The following is a 16,448-nucleotide window of genomic DNA, read 5'->3' as shown; positions in this document are numbered from 1 at the left end:
AAAAATCATTGGAACGTTTGTTTTCATCATTTTACACCAATTTCATGTAAGCATTAAAGTGACCAGAACGGATTTCCTTCTGTTTCAGAGAAAAGCTTGAAAGGCTTTGGTGAAATTGAATATGATACAAACATATCACTGATTTCAAGAGTTATGTCCTCACCCTAATTGTACCTCCTTAAGGGCAGGTTATAAAATCTATCAGATTTTGTTTGAAAGAATGTGCTATATAGACTGTATTTCCATTAAAAAAACTAGGTGAGCAATGCCATTTTTAATTAGGATCATGCCAGTACTATTATATTTTTGTATCAAATTTATTTCCAAGATTCGTGATCTAATTAAGTTTGATTTAAATATTTTCTGCGTCATTAATTAAGCTGGGGAATAATTACTACCGAGTAAACGGTATACTTTCTGATAAAGATATTCAAAGTTCATCCTTAAAAGTCCATTGAAAATTCTCCAGTTCTTTTCTACTTTGTCAGAGTATGGGACAAAGTATTTGAAATAGATTACGAATGAATTGTTTTTTTCTCTCGTTGAATCCCACATGGTATCTGTGGTAGAACCTAATCCATTCTATGAGTTTGTAAAACAGAAAATAGACTTGTACATATGTAGTGTCGGTCCCTGTAAATATCAGGCAGTAGATGAAACATGGTATGAAAAAAAAACCATCATTTTGGTTAGTGTAATTTGACAATTTGCACCATCAGAATCAAAGAAAACAGACAAGATTTTCCATATCATGCTAGACCATTGAGTTACAATTTCATTGAAATGCACTGAAAATGAACATTTCAAGAGCAGATAACTCTGTCAAAAACCTCATTTTTCAAGATTCTATTGAAAATTTATGAGCAAATCTAATGATGTAGCGATCAAAGAATGGTCTTTTCAAACAGAGAAAGCATCCTTTAGTGCATTTACACTGCCATATCAATAGGGTTTTGACATACATGTTTCTGATTTTTTCCATTTTGCCTGATTCTTACAAATACTTACATTTAAAGGAGCGGTTCATGTTTCCATATCTTCTCAAAAATGTTTTTTGTTAAGTAATTTAGTACTTGGTACATGTCTTTTTACTGTATTAATACGTTTACACCGTATTAAACCTTAATACATATACTGTTCAAATCCAGCGTTACATTGATTTACATGGAACCTTTTATTATAATTCCAAATTAATATACTTTTTACCCAAATTATTGTCCGGACATCTAGAAAATGTTTGATTCATGTCATATACCTCTTGGCCGATAGCTCCTACACGTTGCCAGCCAAAATCCAAAATATCACATTACCCCGGTCTTGAGTAGTTTGTCACCTTCGTATAACAATGTAAAACAAATCATACACCCATACACTATTCTTCAAATCATTGTCCGGTTTCTTTTCTCTTTTAAGGAGGTAGACCACCTAGGGTAAGGGACACAAGTCTTAAAAATCATTGGAACGTTTGTTTTCATCATTTTACACCAATTTCATGTAAGCATTAAAGTGACCAGAACGGATTTCCTTCTGTTTCAGAGAAAAGCTTGAAAGGCTTTGGTGAAATTGAATATGATACAAACATATCACTGATTTCAAGAGTTATGTCCTCACCCTAATTGTACCTCCTTAAGGGCAGGTTATAAAATCTATCAGATTTTGTTTGAAAGAATGTGCTATATAGACTGTATTTCCATTAAAAAAACTAGGTGAGCAATGCCATTTTTAATTAGGATCATGCCAGTACTATTATATTTTTGTATCAAATTTATTTCCAAGATTCGTGATCTAATTAAGTTTGATTTAAATATTTTCTGCGTCATTAATTAAGCTGGGGAATAATTACTACCGAGTAAACGGTATACTTTCTGATAAAGATATTCAAAGTTCATCCTTAAAAGTCCATTGAAAATTCTCCAGTTCTTTTCTACTTTGTCAGAGTATGGGACAAAGTATTTAAAATAGATTACGAATGAATTGTTTTTTTCTCTCGTTGAATCCCACATGGTATCTGTGGTAGAACCTAATCCATTCTATGAGTTTGTAAAACAGAAAATAGACTTGTACATATGTAGTGTCGGTCCCTGTAAATATCAGGCAGTAGATGAAACATGGTATGAAAAAAAAAACCATCATTTTGGTTAGTGTAATTTGACAATTTGCACCATCAGAATCAAAGAAAACAGACAAGATTTTCCATATCATGCTAGACCATTGAGTTACAATTTCATTGAAATGCACTGAAAATGAACATTTCAAGAGCAGATAACTCTGTCAAAAACCTCATTTTTCAAGATTCTATTGAAAATTTATGAGCAAATCTAATGATGTAGCGATCAAAGAATGGTCTTTTCAAACAGAGAAAGCATCCTTTAGTGCATTTACACTGCCATATCAATAGGGTTTTGACATGCATGTTTCTGATTTTTTCCATTTTGCCTGATTCTTACAAATACTTACATTTAAAGGAGCGGTTCATGTTTCCATAACTTCTCAAAAATGTTTTTTGTTAAGTAATTTAGTACTTGGTACATGTCTTTTTACTGTATTAATACGTTTACACCGTATTAAACCTTAATACATATACTGTTCAAATCCAGCGTTACATTGATTTACATGGAACCTTTTATTATAATTCCAAATTGATATACTTTTTACCCAAATTATTGTCCGGACATCTAGAAAATGTTTGATTCATGTCATATACCTCTTGGCCGATAGCTCCTACACGTTGCCAGCCAAAATCCAAAATATCACATTACCCCGGTCTTGAGTAGTTTGTCACCTTCGTATAACAATGTAAAACAAATCATACACCCATACACTATTCTTCAAATCATTGTCCGGTTTCTTTTCTCTTTTAAGGAGGTAGACCACCTAGGGTAAGGGACACAAGTCTTAAAAATAATCGGAGCGTTTATATGCAGAATTTTACATCAGTGCCATGTAAGCATTAAAGTAACTTGGATTGATTTTCTTCTGTATCAAATGAAAGCTCGATAGACTTTAGTGAAATTGAGTATGATACAAACATATCACTGATTTTAAGAGTTCTGTCCCTTACCCTAGGTCTACTTCCTTAAGCCCCTAATTCGTCAGCGATTCGTGACCGCATAATGTTCACAATTTGAAATAAACACTAATATTGCATTTTTGTCAGTCATATTCGCTTTCAATCAAAAACTTTCAGAGAGGGACATATTTAATTTATAAAATATATGTTTAATGAGTTCTGTGATTTACGACAAAAGCATATTTTAGTAACAAGAAAAGTTTTGTACTTGTTTTAAGACTAAAAAGCAACTTTTTGGATAATGTAGCCAATTTGTGCCAAGTTTTTTTTATTGTAAAACAATTGTCTATTCTACCCTGAACGTTCTGTGGTGTTTACTATGTTTAAGTATTTGTTTGATTGTTTTTGTTTTTTTTTTTTTTAATCTGTTTCGGTTTTTTTTATGTATATCACCTCTTCAAAATTAATAACTTTTGTTGAGAAAAAAATTTATAGCAGGTCAGCCCTTACTTGATACTGTTTTCCTGACGTGGTTTCAACGGCCTTTAGTGTTAGTTCTGTTTCTCCAAGTATATACTCAACGTCAATACAATGCTTTTTGGAAGGATCAGGAATAATAACGGTATCTGTTCTTAAGAAGGTGCAACCTTCCTCAAAAACATACATTGGTTTTTCTTTTTCGGACGCATATAACCTTAAATCACTAGTTGGCCGATCAATGGTAGAGTCATATCATTTGTTTTTTTTTTAACCGAAAACTAATTCAGATTTTCTTCCCACAACAATTTCAAACAAATTTCTACATAATTTTTGTCCTTCCATAAATATTTCATATTCTTCTTTATGAAGTCTTTGGATAAAAGGTTGGGCTGTTTCAATACCATACGTAAATCTACTACATCGATACCTAATGACATAAGGATCATGGCCGTAAATCACCGCACCTTTACGGATAGACAATTCGCATTGTTTTAATACAATTAAACGATACTGAGTAAACTTTTGACGCAACGCGTCTTGTACAATTTCACATTCTGCAAATCCACCAAGAAGAAGAATTTGACTTAGATCAGCCGTAATCTCGTTATGAAGAACTGCGTTGACTTCTTCTATAATATTATCCGTAGTTTTCTTAAAAAGACCTTTAAAGACATCTGCGTCGATTCGTAACTTATCTCCTCTCATAGATATGCTATTTTTGTAAGTAGATGATGTGATCGTTTGCAGAAAATTTTCCTTGAGATCTCTATCGCAGAAGTAATTAAGAGATTAAGAGTTGTTAGTGGAATGGTCATGTTTACTTTACTGTTTTTGCTGGTGTTACAATTCTTTTGACGGTCTCAAATTCTCACGTTTCATGGTTTTAATAGGGGCTCCAACAATTTTTATCAGCATTTGTATAAATTCAACAGAAGTGCCACCGCAGTCGGCACCGGATGCTCTACACAGTTCTTTTTATCTCCCCTGGCTTAATTTCTCATGAACAGTGATGTCAGCAGTTCCGCCTGTAACAATAAATATATAGATGTTATCTTGCTGAAAACTATTATTTATGACATAATCTAATGATTCTAAAAAAATATGATTGGAGGAATTTTGATTCGTTGAAAAAGGTGGCTGTTTGACTCACAGAGACCATCTTTGTCAACGTTTCAAACATCTCCACATCAGTTTTTGACAGGATTTCCTAGCAAAGTTTCATACCAAACTTGGGTAAAATATGTCTGTTTTTTTTTAAAGAGAATATTTTTAACAAGAAAATGGCAAAAACAACGTCAAAAATTAATATTTCCATTTAAACAAATCCGATTTTTTTTTTTTAATTTAACTGATGAAATGTATTGCCCTCTTTTCAATAATGCCATTATATTTGTTAGCTTATTGCTAGAGTTTCATGTGCAAAATGCAAATACAAAACTGCAAAACATGTTAAAAATAGCATAAAAGGGCTAATAACTCTTAATGGGTCTTTGGTTCAACTGGACATATTCAGGGCTGATAGATCATATCAGATTGAAGAACTAGGACCTCTTCATTTCTTTTATCTGTTAATGCTTTTGAAACGTAGGCGAAAAACTTCTGTCAGACCCTATGCTTTATATTTTAAGTAGAATAAGCAATATTTGTCAGGGAATATAAAAATCACACATCTGTTGTTTTCGAACTACCCTACGGATTTTATATTAAATGTGGTTCCTATTCGTCCTATAGTTTCAGAGAAGGTCTTTGAAACATTGTTAACGAGATATTTCAAAACTCAAATGTACTCTAGTTGTACCTCTTGTTGATTTGAATTTTTGAAAAGGATTTCTTTTAATATTGTAGAACAACTACTTCAAAAAGTACTTTATACCTCCGAGATCTACAATCATGTATGCTGTTTCTTTGTCCAAATTAGATTCTTCTTCTATATTCTTTACGTTCAATGCATATTGACAGAAAATGGAAGCAGCCTCTGGTTCTAATGATATCAAACGATTGGCATGCGATATTCCTGCTTATAATTAAAATTGTATAGTGTATGAATAGTTCAGCGATGTGAATTACGTCAAGAAAAGAATATGTTGCTTGCGGGAAATACACAGTTTTTATAGTTTGATGTTGTTTACTTGGACGTGCATTTTAAAGAAGTAGGGAATACAATGTTTACTCTTGTTTTTGTTTAAGTACTCATATCCAAAACTATCAAAATAGGAAGCCAAATCCATTACAGAGAGGTTCTACAATATGCAATGCAAGGAATGAAGCCTCAGTGTTTTACGTATTTTTAAATTTGGAATACTGCAAAATTTCATAAATAGGGTAGATAAAATATGATATAATTCGGGGTCAGACAAGTCTGACTACTGGGTTGGTGAACACAGCTGCGGTATCGACCCAGTGGTTTCTCTTAGGGGATTATTATTGCATTTGGACACACTGTTGTGAAGGACAAGAAAATGTTATTCTTTAAAAAAAAAAAACACATGCCAAAATCCAGACATCAGTTTCCTAAATATTTGTGTTCGATTCCATGTTTAGCACCCAAATATATATGTAAATTTAAGGAAACAGTTTTAAGAAGAAGGAAACTTAGGTTTAAACATTGGTTCAGAGAATCTGAATTATAAATGTTGTTTGTAATAACCACGCCAGCGTCCGGTAAAATAATCCTCATACCATGAAATTTTAATTATAGCTACTGCTTTGGACGAAGAAATGACCGACGAATGTTAAGTCTAGTGATAATTATCCTTTCCTTTTTTATTACAGAGGTTTTGATAGTTTTGGTTCACATGCATTTGGTTCACATGCATTAGAATGTTTTGATTGCTAAAATAAAAATGACTAAATATTGAGCTATGTATTACTTTCTCTGCACTCTTCCGCATAAACTGTTTCGCATTCTCGTCCAGATCGCAGGAACTGTGAGTACCCATTGGCAATCGTTCGGTCTAACTCCGGTTCCTTGAGTGTTTAGTGTTTTCAACAGATGGTTCTTAGGAGCTTTGATTGAATGAGCGAAAACATCCATGGCCAACATGGGTTTTCCTGTGATATCTTCCAGCATCATATTACTTGATATTTTCTAAAAAAGAAAATAAGTATGCTTTTGGCATATAGAAGTGTTGAACGTTTTATATCTAATGTGTTGAACTGTCGATGCATATATTGTAAGCATAGTCTCATTTAGTTTTTCATTTTTGATTATTGCAAAAAATATCTGGAAAGTCATTTTGAATAATAAAGCCTTATTTAGCATATATAACTTTCAAGTGCTGGTTAATATCCTGGCATCTTGTCATCACATGAATAGATTCTCTTTTTAATGTTTTTTTCAGTAACTATTTTAGTACTGTGTTAAACGCCTTTGCTAAATGCAAATAATTGAATTTGTTTCCAACCATGCTCCAAAACTAAGGGTCTCGTAAACCAGTAATGAACATGTTTACTGTAATGAATCAAGGGGCGCAGCTTTATCTGTTTATTAAAGGAGAAGACTATGTTATTGCTTAAGACATAAATATTTAAAAATAATCTGTCGAATGTTTACAAAAAATTTATATAGAAAAGCGAATTCCTTTTTTACTAACTAATGGCAATTCATAATTACAGAAATTGAGTTTCCCCGCGGCTACGGCCGCCACCATGATAGGCTGATCGGTGACGTCAGTAAGTCGGTTTGTGAAATAGGCAGTTGGTTACGATGTCTGAAGATTTTGCAAATTGTGTACTTGTTCCTTAAAATTTCGAACCGGAATATGAGATAGACACACAGCGTGAAAAGGAAATATCGAACAGCATTAGTATTTGCGAAAGAAATAAAAAGCTTAACTAGATGGCATATTTTGGTAATAAGAAACACAAAGACGTAGAAATATCTACGAAAGCCTCTTTATTTTATAGTATCCGAACTGTACACAACCGTCTTAGTGATGTCATAGCTAATCGAAAGCTATATGTAACATTAATGAAGTCTGACGATTATCATTACAGTCCATTCCTTCAATCAGAAGAGTTCATCAAGTTGGCTATCTACCTTTTTTCAAGTTACTTTGAATTTTGCAAATCCCTGAAAATTTTACAACGTGCTATGCATCAAAATTTGCTTATTTTGCTTACATGGGTATGATTTTTCAAAAGAACCCACTCCATGTAAAGGTCGTCTTTTCCATTCATACAAACTCTATAACAACTAACACTTTATATCGTGCAGTTCCAATTTTATTTATTGTCTGGCCACATATAAATGACAAATGAACTGTTATATTTACGATGCTTCTCTGTAGTTCATAAGTGTTAAATTTACTACAGTAATCATGTTAATAAGGATTGAGAATTTTCAATTCAAATGTTACCTTTGACATAAAGCAAATGAAATTCGCAGAGATAAGAAATCTTGTCAAACACATGATACATACATGTATTCATTACACAAATATTGACAAAAATCTTAAGGAAGTTAACATTAAAGTTGTAATTTATAGGTTATTAGCCTTCATCAAAGCACTATTACTCCGATAATCTTTCAGACTCAGTATGTCTACGGACGCCGATGACAATTACTTTTCAATCAACGACGACACCAACACAACATTATACCACCGCATTTTCTTGCAGTCCATTAGTAAAAGTTTACATAAAGGAGAAAGATTCATACAAGTCATTTCCAAATTTCGAAACATGTTTTGTTTCCTCTTTCGTCTAACACGGACTTGACTTTTTATGAGCAACTCGGCGGATATTTCTAGAAAAGCAGAGGACGCTTACCCAATCTGTGCACCTGGCCCACTCTCCCAGTTTTTAATGGAGTCCGAGTTGCTCATTTACTTTTGTTACTTTGTATGTGTGATTTTAGTTACTTTATGTTCTTTGTTGTGTATGTCTGTTTTCCATGTCTGGTTCTTGTCCCGGGATTACATTCTTTTGATTACCGCTATAACCTTGGTTACCTTGATTGCTATAACCTTGGTTCCCTTGATTATTCTTGCTGAATATGAATCAATCATATGGCTGAGTGAATAACTTTCGATATTTCTATTATTTCTAGACTAAAACACTTTGAAGTGAACCCTATCTTCATTCTGTTAGTAAAGGTGCATTTTGAAATGGTAAAAATAATAATACTTCCTATGGTTACCATCAATCGCCAATTCGACATATCTGTTTTCAGCCTCAAAACCAAAAGCAACGAATTCCTTTTCCGAGTTCAACAGTAAACATGTTGGCGTTTTCAGTGAAAGGAGCTGTCTTCCTCCAGCATTCCAGACTGGATTTGTTTCCACTTGCAAAGGACTTTTTTTTAAATGTCTCACGCATAGAAAACGCATATCCACTGTATGTTGTGCCAAAGTCAATGGCTGCAACCAATATATAGTTAGGGTTTTGTGGCATTTTATTCGCTTTTTCTGCAAAAGAGCATTCAAAATATTGTGTATTAACTTCCGTTAAGTTGTCGATTACATACTAAATGTAATTAAAAAAAAAAATTTAAAGAACAGATCCCGTTTGAATAAGATTTCTTGAAGAATGTCATTGTTTCGTTAGCGCCTGGTTAACTTAAGGGTAAGGACAATAAATACCAAACTTTCTTTTATTAAAAAGTTCATTTGATTAGATTTTATTTTTTAATATAACGAGAATATGTATTGTGCAGATGTCAAATATACAACAATCCCACAGGGAAGAAAATGTAAGCCCAAGGCCACCAATTGGTCTTAATTAATCAATAAACGACAAAGAAACCTTCACACCACAGGGCAAGCTGCAGCTGACATCATAACACCATTATACACAAATACAGGAAAAGAGTTGCCCAAGAAAGTAACATAAAAATAAACTAAAAGTGTAAACGAAATAAGATATGTCATGCAAAAAAACTACTTTTAAATATAATTTTGTTTTAAGAAAACTACATAACCCATTATTTGACAAATTTTAACTTAATTAATACGCCTTAAGATTGATCAAGAGCTCTTCAAAAGCATAAAAACAGTAAATAATACAAGAAGCTATTTTTACCGAAGCATTGTATCGTCCAACCATGCACGCAGGTAGTTTAAGAAGATATAACACCCCGTGTGTTTTATTGTAATATTTAAGGAGGAAATTTACTTCATTATTATAGGTACTAGGTATCCAACGTATTCTTCTATGTAGTTGATATTTTACTCTTATCGTAGTACTATATACAAAGACCCACTTTTTTAAATTTATTTTACCCCCCTTTCAACGTAAAAATGGGTTATTATGCTTGATAGAGGTGTCTGTCCGTTCATCCTATATAATTGAATAGATTTTTATGAAACGCTCACAAGATATGAATAAGTGCTTAAGTGCACATCTTATTTCTGAATTTGATCAAAATGAAATATCAATAGTGAAACTTGGACGGCATTTTTTTTAAATAAAGGGAACTTATTTTATTTCCGTAACACCAATATCACTGAACCGAATTTAATTTAATTATCACATAATCTTTTTTACAATTCCCCATTTGAATCTTCTACGTTTCAGATTTTGATCTGAATGGTTTTCTTTTTTTTCAGGATACCGATCTCTTATCCGCAACTCAATCTTCCTACACCACCGAATTAGATAATGATAAAAATATTTATCAAACATTAGCAATATAAAGTTACCATTTTAGATTTTGATCTGAACTAAATGGAATATCATGTATCCCATTTTCTAATCTAATTTTATTCAGCGATAGTCCGTCTATGGATTATAACATCACCTCTGGTATAGGGAAAACAACTTTAGAAACGTCGTAACGTCGAATTCAACCACACAAATTTTATAGAAAATTAAGCATAATCACACAGCAACCAATCGTTTTCATGTCACTAGTTGATATCACATCGTCCATGTTGTGATATCGTCTATATCAGAGAAATGACTACACATTGGACTAAGAGAGGTTACTCAACTCGCAACCTTTTTATTCCAATCAAGACTTGGCGTGACATGTTTGCAACAAATTGGCATGATGTAGTTTAAAAAAACGTTTTACCAGTGACTGTGTCGAAATATCAGCGAAACATTTAAGTTCCAACTTTCTTTTTTGAAAGTCCTTACCCTTGATACTTGTCTGATTCGTCAAACATTTCAAGCAAAATGACGACAAGTTATATTATAGAAATGAAAATATTTGGCATGATAATTTGTTGTGAAGGTTTTGAAACAATAATCATTTACCTGATCTATTTCAGCCTATTCAACAAACAAGGAAGCCAATTATACGCCACAAAATAATTCAAATTTGATTGGTTTGCATTCGTATCTTAAGGCAAGTTACATGTATGTATTTACGTAGATAAGAAATGTAAATAAATTGCAGTTTTAAGTATTTATATCAAATGATTTATTCGAAAATCATCGTCTTCAACAATGTTATGATGCTGTGGACTCCTAAGGAGTTGGAAAACTTTTAAGCGGTCTAGAATCCGTGTATGCGACCAAATTATACACAAACAGAAGAAAAAAATATATTTAATTAATCATAATTATGTAAACAAACCATTGAAAAGGTTTCTGTTATTGTACATGAAAAAGACTCGGATCACTTCCAATTGACCTTTATACGCTTTTATCGGTGCAAGCAAATATTATATGCAATTTGTATGCGTTGTCGGTACTAGGAAACAACTAAAATTAAAAGATAACGTTGTTGTTGTTGTTAGAACTACGTTTCTCCCTAAGTTTAGCGTAGGTTCTCTAAACTTGAAAAGTTTTTAATTAGATTTGGTGGTTCATTTTGCAGATTCAGCTATGAAACGTTGTTTGTATGGATTCTTGTTGAGTTTAGGAATCCAGTACATAGACGGTAAATCACAATCATCGTCTTTGGTAGAGAGACCAAAAGAGGATAGTACAAATTTATGGTTTTCCACAATCTCTTCTTTGGAGAGAGTGGTAGCAGTATAGGTCTTATCACTGCTATTACTTTCTACGTCTACCTCTAATAATAAACATTGGATGTAAAGAAAAAACATCTTTAATTGGCTTCATCATCTTCTAGTTTTTCTGAAAGACAATCGGCAGATTTTTTTAATTATTTTTTTTAATCACAAATACAAACTTTTGGTTTGGGGTATGAAGGATGGTCGGTAGGGTGACCGGAAACATTTTTTAGGCCTAAACGGATGGTCTATTTATTACTCCAGTAGTGCAAGAGGTTGTCTGGCAGGCTATTCTCTGACAAATAATATAAAGTTTTAGTTTTGGGTTTTCAAAAGCGATTCTGAAGGCGATTTTTTTTTCAATTTGTTAAATATTTTTTTCAATGGGAAAATGCGCATTAAGTCCATGAGGTAGGTTGATTATTTAAATTGCATTTTATTAAGAACACAAGAATGTATGGTCCAAATTTCTTGACATTTTGCTGTATTTAAGACCTTCCTTTTACTTATCGTTTAGGCGTTTATGTTCCATACACGTACGCCTATATCATGTATATGAACTTTTCGACGTTTTGTTGCAAAATGCATGGCATTGAGGAACCTGTTAATTAAGTTGGGGTAGTCCAATTAACTGCCCTTCATGTACACGTATAAGTACAATGTACATGTAAGTACATTCCCGAGGAGCTCCAACGGTTTTTAGCTTTGCTACATGTATATATGTATATATCAAAATGCATGTACTCTTAATATGATTTTTAATTCTACCATTTTATGTTTATGACTCGGGCCAATAAAGTAAAGTTTGTAAATGTACATAAAAAATATATGATTTTACTCAACTTCATACTTAAATCTTATAACATGTACATGTAAATATTACTCTTTTTTCAGATGTCTTTTATAATACTTAGGGTTTAATTACCACTTTTGTTTAATTTCCGATTTATAGAAAACCATCACATTATGACTTTATGTAAATGTTATTGTGTGTTAATAGCTTATGATCTGTACAAGTACGACGAGTCGTGTAGTCTACATTTATAAAATCAAGAATGTTTTATACAAGTACCAAAGTACAATAAGGGTAACCCGGTTAACTGGCTTTTGAAATCAAAACACTTACATACATGTATAAACACGAACAAAATCTTAACAAATTAAACCTGTTGATTATTTTTCAGGTTTCTGTATATATATGCATGTATTTGTATTACTCAAGATTATCCCTCAGTGTTATTTCTCCATTGGCATTATTGGAAATGGTAATAAAAAATTGATTTTCAACATTTTAGCTTTAGCATAATAAGTGGAGAAATAGTTTAGGAATTAGAAATGAGGTTGTAACAATTCCCCTATTCTGGGCTCATTTTATTATGAAATTGTACACATATGTGCATGTAAGTTAAAACACTTTCAAGACAAAACATATGTATATTCAAATTTGCTCTTCGGGCAATACCAGTCTGCGTCCATGCTTGCCCCTCAAGCAATATCAGTCTGTGTCCACACTTGTTTTTGTAAAAGAATTCTGATATTTGCAGTAAAATATTAAAGTCAATAAATATTAATGTATAACATTTTTTCATAAATATAAAATCTGTGTAAAATTTTTTTATGCAACCATTAAGTATTTGTATTATAAAAAATAAATGTAAAAATAATTTTGTTCGAATATGAAATTTAAGTAACAGATTTATACTGTACGAAAACTGGATATCTGTACATTCCTTTATACCTAAAAGTGTATCCTTAATATCAAGTGAGTACAAAATCGATATGTCATGAACTTTCCGAAAACAAGCCATAAAAAAGTCACTATTTAACGTACATTCTCATAAGGAAGTGTGTTTCTCATTCAACAGACCCAATGTCACATAGTTAATATACTAGTCTTTCGTCAACTGGAACAGATGTCCTAGAATATCCACATGTACCCATCTCGTAGGCAAGAAGTAGAGAGCCAGCTTATAAATAAGGCCATAATTTCGTCTTTCTATTCTCGAAATGTAATGTTCACTTTAACGAATGGTTCAATTTCTACACTAATTTTGTATTGCTTGTAAGTCATGCGTTTATTACCATCCTGAATATTCCCGCTACCATTGAATAATTTAACTTCAGAAGTAACACGCTTTCTGATTTGGTAAAACATTTCGTCCATTATCTTGTACTGTAACTGTGACGTCATCAGTATTTTGAATGATTTGATACTAAAATGATTATAAAAAATGACTGTCATATTTGTTTTATCTATTTGAAATAACCACAATGCGTAGCAGGTTATTTTCGAGTAAGTGTGCCCCACGTGTAATCTTTTCAAGCAGTTCTCCTAGCTCACTAAGTTGACAACGTCTCGTCGCACTTAACATCACTGATAGCCATTCAAACGTTTCAGAATTTTTTTGTATTTCGAAATTCCAACCTTTCCGCCTTCAAGAAGTCGTCGTCAAATATCTGACATTTCCCTTTGCTCACGGAATGCAACTGCCTACACAACTGAGGTTTAGTCGTTACTTAATTAAATATTATTGTACGATTTTGCGTTGTGTTGGATAAAACAATTCGTTCAAATTACCGAAGCAGCAGTATGCACATACAGACTATAGTTCTACACAGAAAATCCACCCGCCATTGACGAAAATATTTGAATGAACTGTATGCAAATGACCATAAAAGGAAAGTCCATCCACCAATGAAAACAATAGTTACAGAATCAGTTTATTAATCAATAATTTGACAATAACGTTGAAAAAATATATATATAGCTCATTAATGAAACGACGCACGCTAAGTGTGCACTTTCAAATAATTTGACCTGAATGTCATGACAAAGATAGTTCAATCACACCACCGACCAGTGTGTATGTTTTACATTATACAAAAATGTTATAAGCTTCCGTATTTAGAGAGCCAGTAGATCTGTTTGAGGGATTCGACTAACGCCTCAGCCTCCAACATAATCTACTGACTGCCTTAATGGCCATAGACAGTCACATGGGAGCTTATAACTTGTAATATTTTCATTAAACTCATTCTATCTGTTATGCTATCAATGCTTTCAGGCGGATATACATTAAATTTCAAATCTTCAATAAAATATTTGAACCTATGTTAGTCATTACCGCATTATTAAAAACCGACAGTTTAAAAAATAGAATAATAATCGCGTTTGTTTTATGTTGATTTTCATTTATTGACCTTAATCAAATTTTGTCAATTTTGGATATGTTTCCACGACTGCCTACAATACGCATAATAATATTTGAATGATATGAATGGTTTCTACATGGTGTAAATAGTATCTGACACGTGTTGGGGCGCTTCATTATCACTCTATTATATTCATATTCAATAAGGCGGATGTCGCTGGTGGAGCATGAGATAGTTACCCTAAAAATTTTGGAGCACCTAATGTCACTCTCGTTTTTTCTTAAATTCTTTTTTTTTCGTGGGAGTTCATATTGCAAGTGCTTTACTTCGTGTGACGTCTTGAATTTATTTAAAATATTTTATATGTCGTGATGTTTCTTGACCACCCCATTTCTCCTCACAAGAAAAAATGGCAGCAGTTAACTTTATGACAAAAGCGATGATTTTATTTTCCAATTGTTAATTTCCCATTCCTAGATGGTGATATTCCTGAAACACCCTCTTGTGGTATTCACATTTCACAACTGCTCCGTTTTGCTCGTATTTGTGACAAAGTGTCAGATTTTAATGAGCGCACCAAATTACTCACAGAAAAGCTTTTGCACCATGGATATCCATAATTTCTAAAAATATTTGCAAAGTTTGTTTCACCGTTACGAAACTTTCATACAAAAATACATGTATGATAGCCCTTGTAGGTTCATAATTAAAAATGGTATTGCTCTGCCAGCCGTTCACCGAGTGGAAATATTATGTTAATGCATATAAAGCACATTTTCCAACAAATCCGATGGGTTTATCGACTGCCCTTTGTAGATTATGGTTTCAAATTATTGTCCATTCTCTGAACCTTGGCTTTTTTAGTTTTTGTTTTAGTTTTTGTTTTGTTTTTGCTTTTTGTTTTATTATATCCATCTCTACGTAAAAACTTTTTAGTATTGCACTACATCGAAACTTGCTTATTTAATACTCCAGTATCCAGTCCACTGATGACTGATTATATCTGATGCTTTGATGATATTTTTTTTGTAATTTTCAGTAACTGCAAGCGTTCTGTAAGTGAATCTCATTTTATGTTGAGATATTTTATGGATAGAATTGGATGTATTTATTTATTGCGTGAATTTCATGGCGTGTTGATTGTTGTTTCAGTTCATTTTTTTTTACTTTACATTAAAGGGGGTTGTCAAGGCTTTTAAAATAAAAACAAGTTTAACCCCAAAACATATTTCATGTGCCTGCCCACAATTCACAGATGTCATTAATGCGTCTTTCTGTCGTTATATTACATTTTTTTTTTGTATTTTTTAGTTTGACCGTGGAATTTTTTACTTTAGTTGTCAGAGCCTTTCAGAGTTTACTTACAGGTGTGTTTGTTGAAGACACTTTGATGATCTATGATAGAATGTTTATCTTCTGTTTTGGATTTGTTGGTGCATTTGTTATGTTTCACCACATCCGTTCTTTTTTTCTTGTAGAAATATTTGTTGATTCAATAAATTAACAGGCGCGTAGCTGCCGTTAGGCAAAAAAGCTTGTGCCTGCACTTAATTTTGCCCATTTTTGTTTTTTTAGATAAAATACATCCAGGAGAGGCATAAATGATGCTCTAAAACGCCATCTCCACGGAGCTTCGTGGGAGGCCTACCATGACCCCTTGCCGTAATTTTGCCTACACTTCAATTTGGCCTCAGCTACGCGCCTGATTAAGTTAATATTTCAACAGAGAATGCTGTTATGTACTGCTGAGTTTGGTGCCCAAAATTATTGGTACATCAGTATCGGTTCTAGTGTGGAAGGGCTATACTTTCTAACTTATGGATTTCTTTTGCGTGTTTATTGAATGTAACGTTCTCATCAAACCAGACGCCAAAATATTTGTAATTGTCACAAAATTTATT

The 16,448-nt window shown here is 32.7% G+C and overlaps 1 pseudogene across 1 annotated transcript; it reads right to left on the bottom strand.

Moving 5' to 3' along the window:
* Positions 1-2,671: 2,671 nt before the first annotated feature.
* On the bottom strand, positions 2,672-8,895 carry LOC148607675 (heat shock 70 kDa protein 12A-like; annotated as a pseudogene). Its single transcript, XR_015914867.1, has 5 exons — positions 8,563-8,895; positions 6,361-6,578; positions 5,661-5,730; positions 5,364-5,504; positions 2,672-4,515 (listed from the first exon to the last, which is right to left on the bottom strand). The product of XR_015914867.1 is annotated as a heat shock 70 kDa protein 12A-like (transcript).
* Positions 8,896-16,448: the final 7,553 nt, after the last annotated feature.

This window comes from Perna viridis, chromosome 9 (assembly GCF_037379345.1).
Source record: "Perna viridis isolate PV_CMFRI_1.1 ecotype Kerala chromosome 9, ASM3737934v1, whole genome shotgun sequence".
NCBI classification, from domain to species: Eukaryota; Metazoa; Mollusca; class Bivalvia; order Mytilida; family Mytilidae; genus Perna; species Perna viridis.
This window is presented reverse-complemented; position numbering and strand designations above follow the sequence as displayed.